The sequence below is a fragment of the Cydia strobilella genome, chromosome 5, assembly GCF_947568885.1.
Source record: "Cydia strobilella chromosome 5, ilCydStro3.1, whole genome shotgun sequence".
Lineage (NCBI taxonomy): Eukaryota > Metazoa > Arthropoda > Insecta > Lepidoptera > Tortricidae > Cydia > Cydia strobilella.
The window spans coordinates 14,008,005-14,025,264 of NC_086045.1; positions in this window are offsets into that span (position 1 = coordinate 14,008,005).

The following is a 17,260-nucleotide window of genomic DNA, read 5'->3' on the forward strand; positions in this document are numbered from 1 at the left end:
AGGGACGGGCCTGGGATGGTTATGTGGGACTCCCATACAGGCTAATGGGACCCATGGTTTACCCACTAAACCCCCTCTGTTGCCGCCTCACTGCTATACGGCGAGGTCCCAGGAACGCCGAAGTACTCTTCCGCAACCTCGCCAGCGGCCGTCCGGACTCGGACCCGGCTCTTGGGGAAATTACCCCTTCACCTCAATGGGCGCCTTGTTTGCGCCCGCCCATGCAGGGACCTTTGTGTAGGCGACAGACGTCCCCGAGCCTGCCGCCCTATTTTATTTTATTTTTTCCCAGGGGAAATCCGTTAGGGATCCCACCCAGCCCGGGAGAGGCCGAGTGGGTATGTCCGACTCGCACAGCCTACTCCGCTGAAGGCACCTCGGAACACTCTTGAGGGCCTGCCAGCTCGGAAATCCTCTTCAGGCGAGTGATGGGGCTCCCGACCCATCACTCGCAGGTTCTGTCACTCGCAGATTCTGTCACGCAGTTTCTGTTAGGGCGGCAGCATTCGGGCTGCGAAGGCTCTTCGGTTGGGAAATGAAATGGTTGCGAAGTAAGGTTATGCCAACGATTGGTTTGCCAAATGAAACTTTGGTGAAAAGTTGGTTGCCAAGTGAAATTTGGCGAAATAAATTCTGCCAAAAAGGAAGTACACCGTAGTGGCTATAGACTAATTAGCTTAATGAATCATGCACTTAAGATTCTACTAAAGATAATACACCAAAGAATCTACAATAGAATTGACAATAACATTAGCTCCACGCAGTTTGGTTTTCGCAACGGTCTTGGGACTAGGGAAGCATTAGTGTCTATTCAGGTACTGATACAAAAATGTATTGAACGCAAGAAAAGCGTCTACGTATGCTTTATCGATTTTGAAAAAGCGTTCGACAACGTCTAACATGATAAATTAATTCAACTATTGGAACGTACTGATATAGACGAAAAAGACAAACGAATATTGAAGAACTTATACTAGAACCAAACAGCTAACATAAAGGTAGGGCAAAAACATTATAAAGACCTAAATATTCCAAAAGGAGTGCGACAAGGATGCATTCTGTCTCCAGCTCTGTTTAATTTATACTCGGAATTTATATTTCAAGAAGCCTTGGAAGAAGTAGACATAGGAATTAAAGTTAATGGTACACTCATAAACAATTTAAGATACGCAGACGACACAGCAATAATAGCTAATAATATGAACGAGCTTAGTTATTTATTAACACCACTAAATTCAAAATTTGAACAATACGGATTAAAAATAAAATATCTAAGACTAAACATATGATAATTGTAAAAAACATGAAAATGATGAACCCCTGAACATAAATGGCAAACCAGTGGAAAGGGTGATCAAATATAAATACTTGGGATGCTGGCTCAATGAAAAATGGGTCTCAGAAATGGAGATTCGCATAAGAATAGAAATGGCCCGGAGTGCCTTCACAAAAATGAACAAATTATATACAAATAAAGATATAAATTTAAACCTAAGATGGAGACTAGTTAAATGTTTTGTATTACCAATTCCGCATGGACCCTAAATAAATCCTTAATCAACAAATTAAATGCCTTTGAAATGTGGATATACAGGAGAATGCTAAGAATATCGTGAGTAGATAAAATATCAAATAAAATAGTATTAGACAGAATGAAAAAGACAAAAGAAGTCGTATTGACAACCAAATGAAGGAAAACAGCATATTTTGGACATATTTACAGGAACACCAAATATGCATTACTAAAAAACATTATTGAGGGAAAAATTAATGGAAAAAGAGGTAGAGGAAGACCCAGAACATCATGGTGTGATAATATAAAGAGTTGGACCGGTATTGCGGACGCTACCACTCTGAGCAGAGTGGCGAAACACAGAGATGACTTTCGCATGTTGATCGCCGACATCCGTTAGGATATGGCACTCTGAAGAAGAAGAAGATTTTTCCTGAAACCTGTGGGTAGTAGACCTAGACTTCTTGGAAAAAGCAAGATATGGTATTTGTAGGTACTCTGTAAAAATATTCCAGTTCCAAAACAATAGCCGTCGATTACGTGATTTATGTGAGTGGGCAACATCTTTATTAAATGATCACACATAAAAATTGACCCAAGACGCACAACTTCATTCGACGAGTGCAAGAAAATAAAAACCGGCCAAGTGCGAGTCGGACTCGCGCACCGAGGGTTCCGTACATTACATAATTTTAACAATGTATTTTTATGTGAAACGTGAGTCGTTTGGTCGCAATTGAACCCCCCTTCTATAAATACGCCTCATTAGGCGCCAGAAAAACGAAATACGGGAGTAATCATGCGAATAACAGGCTTACTTCTGACAACATTCCTCATGCATGTGTTAATGTCGATATTTACAGGTGAGAATATTTTATTCAATAACAGAATGTTATTCCAACACATTCATATTTTATCTAATAGGTACCTATCAAATACAGATACCTACGTATAAAATATATTTTATTTTGACAACGAAGCTATAAGTTGCAGCAGATTGGGTGTTACGAGTTTTTTTATTTACAATACAAATACAAATAGTTTATTTCCAGAAACATTAGAGCATTTACAATTTATACTGACCCCCACACTAGGCAAAGCCTGTCCCGTGAGGGAAATCATACGATTTACTTAAAGATAATAATATACATAAGCGGCTATAGCAACCATGTAGAACAGAAAAATTAAAAGTAGAATAAGGTAAATCAAATTACTAAAGCTTAGTAATAAATAATACAACTATAGCTAGCATAAAAGAGAAACGTATACTTAAATGAGTGTCAATGCGGTGTGTGTGTGTGTGTGTGTGTGTGTGTGTGTGTGTGTGTGTGTGTGTGTGTGTGTGTACTCAAATACAGGCTTCGTATATTTTCTCGTTAACAAAACTATTGCACACTTAGTACTAGAATTGTGCCAACATTTTCCGTCCGTCCCATAAAGTAGGAACATCTAATGCAGACTCCACATGTGAACATAAAGGTAAATATAGTCGCCATTCCGCGTCTGGTCGCGTAGCCACTTAGGTAACCGGCCGATAGTGGTCCATAATGTCCATTAGTAGCCGTCCACCGTCCACGATTTGTTCCTGAGCTAGAAACTTTAACACCTCTTTATTTTTGAAATCACAGATGTAATACGTGATGTGGTTGCAATATAAACTATTTTGTATGTATGTATGTATACTTTATTGTACATAGAAATAAAAATAAGTAAATACGAGAAACAGTTACAGAGTAACCGATTCTTACCCGTCTCGTCATCAGAGAGATTTTAACCGTAATTCTTATAGAAAATGCTATTATAAAGATGTTTGTATATAATAGGAGATTAAATTAAAACTACTTATTATAGCGGTTATAAATATAAAGGCGAAATCAGATAATTTTCTCAGAATTGGTGCATTGATGTTTACCAGAACGAATGATATAGTATTTTGCGTCCAACTACATACAGCAGATTTTACGACCTATTTTACGCCGACGAAGGGCGACTTTGATGGTTTGAGCACGTCATGCACCGAGAACCCGAACACATGACACGCAAGGTGCTGGATATGTTCCCTACACAATCGCGACGAGGAAGACCCCGACTGACATGGCTGGCAACAGTGAAGAGGGATATGGAAGAAGCCCATATCCCACCTGAGATGACCCAGGACCGAGAACCTGGCGAAATATAATTAGGAGAGCCGACCCCAAATACTGGGAAAAGGACAAGAATGAAGAAGAAGAGGACCCATGGTTCAAAAGTTAGAGGGGGGGGCACAATTGTTTTTTTTCTTTCGGAGCGATTATTTCCGAAATCATTTATTTTATCAAAAAATGTTTGTTGGAAACCCCTAATCATTTTAAGACCTCTCCAACGACACTCCATATTATAGGGTCAATAAAGCAAAAAAAATATCAAAAAAAGTCGTAGGGGTGGAACCCTAAAACTTTTTTGACGTACATAAGCGCATTGTAATATTATTATGCCTACTTGAATAATAAACTTTATCATTATCTCTTTTGTCATTTTTATATTATCACTTTGTCGCCATGATTGATTTATGTATCCATGCCACATTGCAGCTTTCTAGCACTAACGATCACGGATTTACGGAGCAAAGCTTCGGACGGCCAGACAGGCGGACATGGCGAAACTATAAGGCAGTTATCACACTGAATGCGATTCGCACGTTGCTCCGATGTTTGAGGGAGACAACGCTATGCGCGTATTATAGCGACATGCCGCTCACACATTGATAACCGCCTAAGAGTTCCTAGTTGACTACGGAACTACTAATTAAAAAATAATTTAATTATTCATTTTAGAAGCTGTAAAATTCATACAGAAAGGAATGCTATTAAATATTGATCATTTAAATTCATCGCTTGAACGTGAAGAAACAACTCAACCCCCCGGGACCCGGGTATTTCCTGAAACTGCGTCCGGCCCCGGATATGTCCTTAAACTACGTCCAAAAGAGAGGTATGGGTACTGTGAATGACATCTCGCTCTGTGTGGTAGGGCACAGGACAGCGGATGTCATTCAAGATCTAGAGCAGAGCCCAACTGGGGAAGTACCTCCACCTTACAGAAAACCGCAGCCAAATAACACTAGACCCTACTCATAGTGTTGTGTTCCTGCCGGTAAGTAAGGTTGCCAGAGCTCAACGAGGGAGAGGAGTGTTAGGGTCGGCAACACGCATGTAATATCTCCGGTGTTGCAGGCGTCCATAGGCTACGGTAACTGCTTACCATCAGGCGGGCCGTATGCTTGATTGCCACCGACGAAGTATAAAAAAAAAAAACTCAAAATTTATATCGAATTAGGTACCTTACACTCTAAAGGATAAAATGTAGCTTTGTACTTTGATTTCACGGAATAAAGAATGCCGAGTTTGGCGAAAATTAAATTATAATATTTTATTTTAGAAACATTGGTTGCGAAAAGTTAAAATACATTGATAAGGGAATATTTCTTTTCATTATCGTACTTCCCTATCAGCGAGATAAGAACTATTTTGAAAATGGAGACACAAACGCGACAACAAAGCTACCGAAAATCGTTGAACGTTTTTAATAGCAATACAAGGGAGCCTTTTAAATGGTAATTCGATTGTACCCAGTTTGCAGTTTCAAAAGAGTGAAATATTCTTTTCAGAGGCCATGGACGCCTCGGGAGAATTATTAATGGGAACGAAACTGTGAAACTTTCGTACTGCCGTACACGGCAGTAGCGGTGGCGGCGCAACTTGTATGTAAAGTAAGATTTCATTTTAATTCGTAATTCTATTAGAACAATTCATTATCACACTAATTTAATTTATTTAATTATAGTTATCGCAGTGATTCCCTGTTGGTGTAGGTACGATTAAGTATACTGGTTTTTTTGAGCGAGATTAACATGGAACATTTTTTATTCACAGGTAAAAAGTTGACTTGATAGAAAAAAACGATAACGTGTCTAATTTTCATTGACCAAGAAATCGTAAACAATCGGAAAACTGTATACTGTAACTTGGGCCGAACAGCGCATTCGACTGAATAAACTCCGTCACAAGCGTGATGACAAGGTGTGAGTCCAAACTCGCGATTTATTCTAGAAATGTACTTTTTATGACCCCAAATAAATCTCGGCTCGCCGCGGAGGACAAGGACATCATTATTTACTTGATGACACCTCAGTGGAAAAAACTGAAAAAGCACCTATTATAGTAAGCAAAGATAGATATAACTCCGTAATAGATGGATACAGTCTAAGGAAAAAACGTGCCTCGAAAATCACGAAAATTTGATTCTCGATCAGATGGCGCCACTAGTTTTGGCCTACACTCGTATAGAGGGCGTTGACTGTTTCGTTTGTTATTTATAATTTTAACGCATACCAGTGAAAGAACATGGGTCAAAATCATATAAAAATAATTAATGCAAATAATAAAATCATTTATCCATATTTAAATACATTTTATCGTATTTTTATAAATATTTATTTTTAGTTTTAAAGTGTGTCGACAGATGGCAGTGAATTTACTGGGGTTACAAAATTTAATATGACAGTACCGCTCTAGTAAAAGTTACTCTATGAAGTAAGTAAATGAATTCTAAATATTAAAGTTATTTTAAGATTTACATCGATAAACGCAATATACCTTAATTAGAATGATTTGTTTGTATGACAACACTATACGAAGTTTCTGAAACCCTATTTGAACTTGAAAATGGAAACTTGATTGGACTTGACCAGTAAAACTTAGAAAAAACTAAAGAGTTATCATGTCTAACACTATATAAGAGTATTGTAATTATGTATTCATGCTTTATTTTTAATAATGCGTCTAGTCTTCTGAATTATCAATAATAGCTTGGCAACTATAGGAGGCATAATTTCGACCAAATTTACATCAAAACTGCAAGGCCTGCAATTTGCACAGGCGAGTTTCTCGAGTTAGGTCAATAACACAAAGAGTGTTCTTTCCTGGTTATTTGAGCTTCATACACGCCCAACCATTTTGAATTAGATTGGTCTCGGGTGATTGTGAGGACCAATCCAAAACATCGGCGCTATTTTCAGTTTTCCTTGCAGTACAGTGCTGACTTCAGCATTTAGGTCATTATTCTCTTGCGGGATCTATTTAGAAGCGAAGCTTTGAAAACTTTTCATAGTGGAAAGCGACAATGCCTTTTCATCAATTTTGACCATTTTATGGGCGTCCAGTGTCCAGTGTAGTACCGATGAACAAGTACAAATAGCCGAAAACTTGCTTCGAGAAGCATCTCCAAACATGTTCCTCTACTGGGTAATTCTCAGATCGCACGAGCACACTATTATCTGCCGTAGAACAAGCCCCCATGTCGAATAATTAGTTTCTCAAAAAGAAACTTCATCGGATAAAAATATATTATTGCAATCTCGGCCTTTTTTTCATATATTTTTCAGTAAGGAGAAGCTTCTTAACCGTAACGACCTGCTATATTTTAAACCATTTTCATTCAAACGCCTTCTGATTTGAGATATCGTCAAACCTTTTTTCTTCAGTTTTAGTTGCCCAGAACGCAATGATAGAAGTGGATTTTTTAAAATATCTGCAAGACCCTTTTATCCTCTGCGGAGAAGGTCTGTTTTCTTTTCCAGCATTCTGGTAAGTCGTAAAATGTTTTATACTCCATATAATGCTTCGCCGACCTAATTACAAACGCCTTCTATTTATTTATATACAATCAGCTTGGTTTCGTGACATTTTGGGTCCTTTCGGGTACGTACTAGAGGAACACTGCCTTTTTTTCTTTCACAGCGCGAAATTCAAATATTCTATAGGAAAATATCCCTTCGCGACTACATTTTTTAGCCGCTTTTTTCTACTGACAAGATTTGCTTTACCAACTATATTTTTACAAAGCATTATATTAGGATTTGTAGGTAAAAGAACATTTTATTCAGCCAGTACTTTTTCAGTGCCACATCCTTAAAATTATACATATACACTGGTCACGCTCTTGTCAATTAATATCAGTGTGAGTAATGTTGTGACATCAATATCAAATCAAGAGTTTTTTTTTAAATTTAATGCATAGAGTTAGACCAAGACAAGTCTGCAACGGTTTTGATAGCACACGCAGTGCAAGTGTTATTTGTTCCTGAGTCATGGGTGTTTTCTATGTATTTAAGTATTTATATATTATATATATCGTTGTCTGAGTACCCATAACACAAGCCTTCTTGGCCTTACCGTGGGACTTATATAGTCAATCTGTGTAAGAATGTCCTATAATATTTATTTATTTAATTTTATTTATTAAGAGAGTTACCCTTCTTAAACGGCTACTGGAGTTCCAAGTCGTATTGGAAATTCTCCAGTAAAACGATGCGCCATCCCATACAAAATTTCTACGTTTAATAGCATCGTTTGCAGACGTTTCTGCATAAATACAAAATTAAAATTAAGGAAACATGCCAATTCCGAAGGTTATAAATGCGAAAGTGTGTCTGTCTGTCTGTCTGTCTGTTACCTCTTCAGGCTTAAACCGCTGAACCGATTTCGTTGAAATTTGGTATAAAGATAGTTTGAGTCCCGGGGAAGGACATAGGGTAGTTTTTATCCCAGAAGTCATCCTTTAAGGGGCTGAAATGGGGGGTGGAAGTTTGTATCGAGAATCGATAAAAAGGAGATTGGATAAAAGTAAGCTACCCAAATTACTAACTCCACGCAGACGAAGTCGCGGGCAAAAGCTAGTTTGATATAAACCTAACAATGTACATAGTACCTAAACAACATTCCAACGTTAAGTATTTTAATCTTCTGCACCATTGGTAGCAAAAATCCGGAGGTGATATTTTAATTCAAACATTTAAGTTCTTCGCAACGTTCGCAACACGGGCCGACCCTCCCTCGCCATACTTACGCCTACATTCCTTAAATATAGAACGTAATCTTGAAACTGCTCCATTTGTTTTCGAAATATTACACATTCATAAAATTATTAAATAATCTTTAATAAATTATTAACAGATTATTATTATGGCCGGGGGAATGTTGACGTTGACAGGTTTCATCGAAAACAGCTGGTTTAAATATGATGTAGCCAATGCGCGTTTATCATAATATTTCGCGATCAATGCTTCCCAAACTGTGTTGTAGTTTTCTGCGGCAGGTATAACTCCCGCACAGATCGATTTTGCTTTTCCTATCAAATGACTAAACAAGTAATGAACACGCTCGGAATCCGTAAGTTTATTATTCTCATGTATGACACGCTTAAATGTTTCATAGAAGAATGGGAAGTTTTGTATGTCTCCATCGAAAGAAGGAAGGTCAATCCGTGGGATTTTAATGGAGTCGTCCTTACAAGAATGGCTCGAATCCCTGGATGTCGAAAGGCTGGGAGCAGGTGTATCAATTTTTGTAATTTGACATTTGATTACGCAGTAGAGATCTTCAAACGCGTTCATTGCGTTGTAGTTGACGATGTACTCCGGGTCCAACTCCAAGTTCAGAAGATTGACGTCATCCATCAACTCTATAAATTCTTTCCTCAGTTGATCGACCAATCGAGCTTGAGAAAGCCTTCTTATCACTGCTTAGCTTTAGAATCATGTCATACATATTTTGTAAACGCATGAAACATTGAGCACGTTTTGCTTCCGCGAGCTTAAGTCTCGTTTCCATGGTTACCTAGTTGTTACTATGACAGTACGAAAAATATGAATAATTATGCAAATATGCACAAACAATTATAAATTATGTTCAACTTGTATAATAACTTAATGCAAGTTGAAAGAAAATGAAGAAAATACAAACGTTCCGCTTGTATAATACCTTAATACAAGTGTAACCTTTGCAAAAGGTTCATTACAGTTTATGAAAAACTGAGGCTTTCAGGAATAATTTACCCGTAGCTTCCAGTTTAGTTAAATGTATTTTGTAACTTAAAATACATTGAAATTATATACCGAATATAGCATGCAAAAATGTTCCGTAAAAATTATGACACAATATGACAGTTACAAAATACGAAATATTTGTAACGCATTATTAATGAATAAGGTAGCGCGATGAATAATCCCACACGCTACGCGTAAATAAAATAACAGACAATAACAATAAATTTGTTTGACTGACTGTACTTTGAAATACAATAAATTACGGAAACATTTGTTGAAAAATTAAGAAACCGAATGGAAATCCAAATTAAATTTGTACCTAAATTCAGTGAGCAACAAGGATATTATGTAATATTTTTATATATATCCGGTTCGAAGAACCAAAATATGGGGGTGCGGAAAAACTTACCATGTAATATTTACTGGTTCTAATGACTCCTTGTGGAGCGCCCACTGGTCAACACACGGAGGCACTTGGGAACAACACACGGCGGCACTTGGGGATCCCCTTTTTGGTTTTCTTAAATAATATAATTATATTTCATGCGATATCGACCGATCGTATTAGAGAATTTTATTGACATCTGTTACACTTATTTTTCTGCCTTGCCGTCAGAAAGTTGAAGCCCCGACAAGGAGGTCAGAATATATTCTTCACTATAAAGGTTTTATATGTGGCGCAAACATAATAAATACAATAATATAATACCTATATTATTAATTATATTACAAATGCGAAAGTAGTTAACTCTGGCCGTTAGTTTATTGATACCTACGAAATTGGAATTAGTTTTTAACTAATTCTCTGCGGTCTTAGTCGCAAACGGACGCTGGTTTATGGATAAAATGATTCGCAGTTGGGGTCAAAATAATCGTAAGGCTCGTTGTACGAGTATACTAGTTATTACTACGATAAAATGTCAGATTTATACACCCACGGCCCGATTCGAACTTTAAGATACGTCAAATGTTACGTCTAAATACGATATGGATTAGATTATGTCAGTGTCAAAATTGACGTTTCTACTAACAAGTTTGAGTAAAGTTTGAATCGGGCCACCAGTCTTTACTTTCATTAGACGTACGTACGTATTGGATATTCTCGGAAGCAATAATATATTATGATTGAACTGAGAACGAGCTTACCATACGAGGGCCGGTCCGAAAGCTACTCCGGACCATATTATACCATCGTGAAAGATCGTTCAGCACTTATTGAGGAAAATCAGTCAGATTTATATAACATATATTCTCGTTTCTTTTATTATTTATTTATTTCAATGTCTAAACTAAATGCAATTAACAACAACAAACATTATTATTATTATAGCTTTTATTTATCCATACACTTGGTTACAAATTTGAAATACTAAGTTCATATATATATATTATTGTATGGCCCCTATAGGGTAGAAAGCCTCCTCCATCTTATTCCATGTCTGTCTATCTTGAGCTGAGGTCATCCAGTTTTTACCAGCTGTTTTTACAACATCGTCGACCCATCTTGCCCTTTGTCGACCATCTCGTCTTTTTCCAGTGGGGCCAAGCCACTTCGTTGTTTGCAGTGTCCATCTATTGTCCTGGTATCTTGCTATGTGGCCTGCCCATTTCCATTTCAGTGACATGCCGTGTTTTAGTGCATCCTTGATTTTTGTTTTGTTGCGTATGTCTGCATTTCGTGTTTTATCTATTCTTCTCAGTTTCAGGATACTTAACAACAAACATAATAAAACTTAACCTATAGGTAAAAAAACTTGGCCTAAATCGCCGCCAACGGGCAAGGTGCCCAGAAGGCCGGCCGTATTTCCTCGCTGTATATCGATACTAATACGCTGTGCGAAATAGTGGCCAGCCATCTGGTCACCCGAGGCCTCTATAAGGCGCGTCGCCAAATCTTTATATAGCCGACGCGCATTTGGCCCCCATGGCCCCAAGGTTTCAACGCCAAACGCCGCAAACATGTAACTACTATTTTTCATCATCATCATCATATCAGCCCTTTATCGCCCACTGATGAGCATAGGCCTCTCTTCCAGTACGCCACTTGTCCCGGTCCTGAGCTAATCTCATCCAGAAGTGACCCGCAATCTTCCGGATGTCGTCCACCGTCTTTCATTCGAAAGCGGCCACCATTCCGTTAACATTTTAGTCCACCTGCCATCACTCTGCCTAGCAACATGTCCCGCCCAACTCCATCTTAGGTTGGTAATGGCGAAACCAACGTCTTGCACCTTGGTGCGTCGACGGATCTCGACATTCTTTACTCGATCTTGAAGCTTGATACCGAGCATGGCGCGCCCCATGGCTCTCTGTGCTACGCGGATTTTATGCACAGCCTTCTTAGTGAGCGTCCATGTCTCGGCACCGTATGTCATGGTGGGACTGGTGGGCAGGAAACATTGGTTGAAGAGGCGAGTTTTCAGGTATTGTGGAATGTTAGCAGGTTTCAGGACGTCCGCTACTTTATTCAATGCCGCCCAACCCAGCTGGATTCTTCTAGAGATCTCCTTCGGCTGGTGTGTTTTGTCAAATGATAGAATATGTCCAAGATACAATTATTGCTCGACCACCTCTAGCATTTCGTTCCCAACCTTAATGATTGGAATCGATTTACCGGGGATGTTCGTCATAACTTTAGTCTTGAACATATTCATCTTAAGACCTATCTTCAAAGAAGCATGGTATACTAAACTTCCATGAAGCCCAATTTGGTTTCAGGGCAGGTTTGTCTACTGAAAGTGCCATTATGTGTTTGAAGCATACTGTCGGGTACTACACGGCTAGGAAAACTCCTGTTTATGCCTGCTTCCTCGATCTTTCAAAAGCTTTCGACCGGGTTAATTATAATATTTTATGGAAAAAGCTAGAGAAGGCAGGTATACAAGCAAATTGTATCAGTATCTTAAAATATTGGTACAATAACCAAGCAAATCAGGTTAAGTGGGCGGGGGCTCTGTCTGAGGAATACCGGCTTGAATGTGGAGTTAGGCAAGGGGGACTGACTTCTCCAACCCTGTTTAATTGGTATATGAACGACCTGATAGGTGGTCTCAGCAGCATGCATGCGGGATGCCATATTGAAGACCTATGTGTTAACAACGTGAGCTATACCGACGATATGGTGCTGCTGAGCCCATCGATTGGGGCGCTGAGGCAGTTAGTAGGCAGGTGCGAGGACTACGCGCACTCGCACGGCTTGATGTTAATTCCTCCAAGAGCGAGGTGATGGTCTTTAAAGCAGGTAAGATTAAGCCATATTTTGTACCTCCCGTTACTCTTGGAGGGGTTGTCCTGCAAGTTGTGCAAAGTTTTAAGTATCTTGGTCACTGAGGATCTCTGTGATGACCAAGACATAGAAAGAGAGCGTAGGGCATTATCAGTGAGGAGTAATATGCTGGCCCGCAGGTTCGCGAAGTGCTCTACAGATGTAAAAATTGCGCTATTTAAAGCCTACAGCCAATCATTTTACTCAAGCGACCTGTGGGTCAAGTATACTAAACGAGCTTATAATGCCCTAAGAGTGCAATATAATAATGCTTTCAGAATGCTGTTGGGGCTACCAAGATGGTGCAGTGCCTCAGGCATGTTTGCTGAGGCCCGAACGGACGACTTCCATGCAATCATGCGCAAAAAAATTGCATCCATGTGGAGTCGTGTAAGAAATAGCCACAACAGCATTCTGAAATTGATTGCAGGCAGATTCGACTGTCCAATTCAAAAACACTGGGTTGGGCAAGTCGAATCGGTTTGGCAATATGTCGAGTAATTGTGTTTTTAAAATTTATAATGTTAATGTAATTTAATTTAATGTATTTATATTTTTAATGTAATTAGATCTAATTTAATTGACTTATAAATTTTGAATGTAAAGTAATGGAATTTAATGGATGTGTAATTTTTAATCAAATGTTATTGAATTGAAGCTAATTTATTTATAATTTAAATTTTAATTAATTTATTTTACAATTTATGTGTGCTTACTAATATACTTTTAAGAACTGTAAACTAACAAAATATGGGCCGACAGACCTGAAATAAAGATTTTCATTTCATTTTCATTTCATAGGCTTTCAATCATGCTTTGAACTTCTTCCAGGGTCTCGGCAAACAAAACAATGTCGTCGGCAAATCTCAGGTGTGACAAGAAGACACCATGGATATTTATACCAGTTTTGTCCCATGCAATCGTTTTTATGACGTCTTCAAGTACCGCCGTAAAAAGCTTGGGTGAAATGGTATCCCCTTGACGCACTCCCCTTTGGATGAAAATTGGGTTACTGAGTTTGTGAAGCCGAACTCGCATTGTTGCCGAGCCATAATTATAGTTCCCGGAGCACATATTTTTAGGAAATGTTTAGTTTTCATTTGAATATTTTTGTTTACTACGACGTGTCGAAAGCCTAACCAACAGTCATGTTTAGTGGAGTCGGTCCGTATAAAGGTTTAGGTTGATATTTAATGCACATCCAAACTACATGAGTGAATTCTATATCATATTGCATAGTTTTGCACTCAGAATAATGTGTTGCATTCCTGTCTGCGAAGTAACAACTTGATGTCAGTTTCCGTTTTTTATAATTTTTTTTTTAAATCTTTTATATTACGAAAAGAGTAATTCCTACATAACATACATAATGGGGTAGGGTAGGAAGCTTATATGACTACAAGGTCAAAATTTCTCGCGATAATAATATAAATTCTAGATTCAAATTATAATTTTGTAATGTTTTCATGACCGAGTAATTCTCACATCGCGAAAAAAGTTTACTGTTATGGTTAACAGTTATTTAGGTGACGTTTAATTTTTCTTACGTTTGGGAAACAGTGTTCTGCACAATAACAAATGGTCATTCTTTAGTTTTTTGTCACTAACTGCATAAGTTATTGAGGAATAATATACAAATTTTTCGCGCGATAATAAAATCAATTTTCAGCATAAAAGTTGCGCGTTTTATAAGAGCTTTGCCTGAGTTGTGTTAAGTAAGCGCGCAATCGAAATTAAACATGCGTACGCACTCGCAACGCATACGAAACGAATACCAGTAAGTTAGTCATCGGAGAAAAGGGGAAACTTCCTGCGACACATCACCATTTAGTCATGTGGGCTATTTCTAACATATGCAAAAAGCAATCGAAAATGTGGTATCTACTGTTTACCTAAAAAAGTGAAAAATGATATGTCCATGATTACATACATACATACATACATACATACATATAATCACGCCTATTTCCCGGAGGGGTAGGCAGAGACCACGGATTTCCACTTGCTACGATCCTGACATACCTCTTTCGCTTCCTTCACTTTCATAACATTCCTCATACACGCTCGCCGGTTTAGGGTGCTCTTGACCTGGCCTTTCTTCATGATTTCCCCGATCTGATCAGAGAAAGTCCGCCGAGGTCTGCCCCTTCCAACTCCCGTTTCTACCTCTCCCTTATATACTCTCTTTGTTAGCCTCCACCATGTATGTCCATGATTAATACACAATAATCCGCACAGTAAACAGTGTACGAGTATAACGTTTACTCGTTGGGTTGAGTTAAGAATATTTGCATATTATTCGGTTCTTAGGGACGCCGGGGGCGTAGTTTGTGCGGTAGTTCGTCTCCGCCCGGGTAACGAACTAGATTACGACGTTGTGCGGTTTAATTTGATTTATCAGTGTTATTTACTATTTGAAGACATTTTGTGCGCGTGGTTCAAATAAGAAGCCGCACATTATATTAGGCTTGCAGGCTCCCAGTAATGTTCCGCGTAAAGGTGTCATTCCGATGACGGCTGCCGCAATGTCACTGTTATGGCGTTACTGCTGCGGCGTTGACATGGGGCGATGTCACTGTAAATTTTCTTAATAAATTGCGTTTCTGTCGTTGCCACATTGCTGTCTCAATGAAGGTTCTAAACGTCACTTATTTTGTCAAAGAGATTGACAGTTACATCGCCTGCGTCACGTCACCTCTACAACAGTGACGCTACTGCATAGCATAGCAGTCGTCATTCGAATGTAGTGTTTTAATAAAAATAAATACTTACCTACAGCTGTGTGCAATATACTTAATAGCAATCAATAGGAAAATGAAAATTAGGGGAAAACTATAACAATTATATTGGGTCTTTTTTACTACCTCGCGGAAATTCTTATAAAAACGTAAAAAAACCTACAAAAAAAATACAATTTTATACTATAATTGTAATTTAGTATCTTGCTTATTAGTTTTTGGACAGATCCTTTTAATCCTGACATCCATGTAGTAAACGGTCTGCCACGAGGATTTGGTCCCGATATAAGACAATGCTATGATGACGATATGAGGCTCATCGTATGTGACTGTAAACTTCCTATTATGACATAACTATTTGCCATTCACAGTAAAATTTTACAGATAGAGACTTAGAGAGAGTTAGAGAGAGTTTGACGTCGTAAACTTCACCGTATTTAAGGTTATTAAAGTCTACTGTCTTTAAAATTTTGTATGAAATTACAAGCAAATATCAGCCTTCGTGAATTAAGTACTACTATTGAGTCCGGGAGACGATTGTAAACTTTTGGACCCAATTTGTGAATGAGAATGAGCTTGTCCGACTTGGCCAGCTTGTGCGGGACGGGCGGGGCGCGAGCCTGCAGAGGGCGCGGCCGCATACGACGAGGCAGGGGCGCTGTCTGCTTGCGAACGCGCGTATATTGCCGCTTAGTCCGATAATGAAGCTTATTTCAAAGACTTGGAACTTTACTGATGTAGAATTTTACTGATGCTCTAATGCTGTAATGCGACATGCTAAAGACGGACGAAAAAAATTGAGGCGATAGCTTAAAAGTTTTACTTAAAAAATGTACTATTACTACTACTATATTTACTACGATTATATAATCCCAACTCTAAACGAATCATTAGAAATGTGAAGCAATATTTTCAAATTAATCTTAATCATTTATCCCGCCGGCACGGCATCAGCTAAGTGACTATTTTGTCATCGCAATGAAACTATTTCGAAACAAGCTGCCAATTAAGTAAAATTATGTAAGTAGGTAACTTTAGTTTACAAGTACGTCCAAAATGATTTGTTTCTCATATTTAATCCTTGCCTTCATGAAACTTGTAAGTGCAGACTTGAAGACCTATTCCAGATACCATACTTACTGTTACTGTAAAATTTCAGTAATAGTTTTTAGTATTAGTGACTTAGCTCGAACTCGCAGGCTCTATTAAATGTCTTAAAACTGAAAAAAATATGTATTTTTCTTTCTATTTTTTTAGCTCCAGTCTTACTTATACTTACGTACTTTGGATCCTATAGGTACATATCATTAACATGATATAACGATTTAACTCAAATGAACATATATTATTATGAATTAGGTACCAATTTTTAATGGTTGGCTATTTGGTTAGGCAATCACTATCTGGTACCTACGTTTCGCCTACAAGGTTATTTAGATCACTCGACCACAAACAATTATAGGGAGTCAGTTGCTGTATAAATTCTAAACCTGTTTCCACCATCCCAGCTTTCCGTCTGCTGTGCTCGTGTTTTTTTAAACTCATATGGGGCATTTTCTATGAAAAGGGACCTTATTGTCGACGGCGCTTACGCCGCACAGCGTCGTGCGGCATTGTATTTATATCGGAGCATCGTTAATAATGGTGTAAGCGCCATCTACAATAAGGTCCCTTTTTATAGAAAATACCACATATTTCAATTTCATAAAACTTCGAAATACTCTGTTGAATTTAATTTCTATGTTTTTATATTAAAGGAAAAAATGGAAAAAGTTACACTTCCGGCAGGATTTGAACCCGCAACCTCCGCAATCCGTGCGTTGCTCTTAACCAATTGAGCGACGGAAGCCTACCAGAACCTTGCAAATCTTTCCATTCCT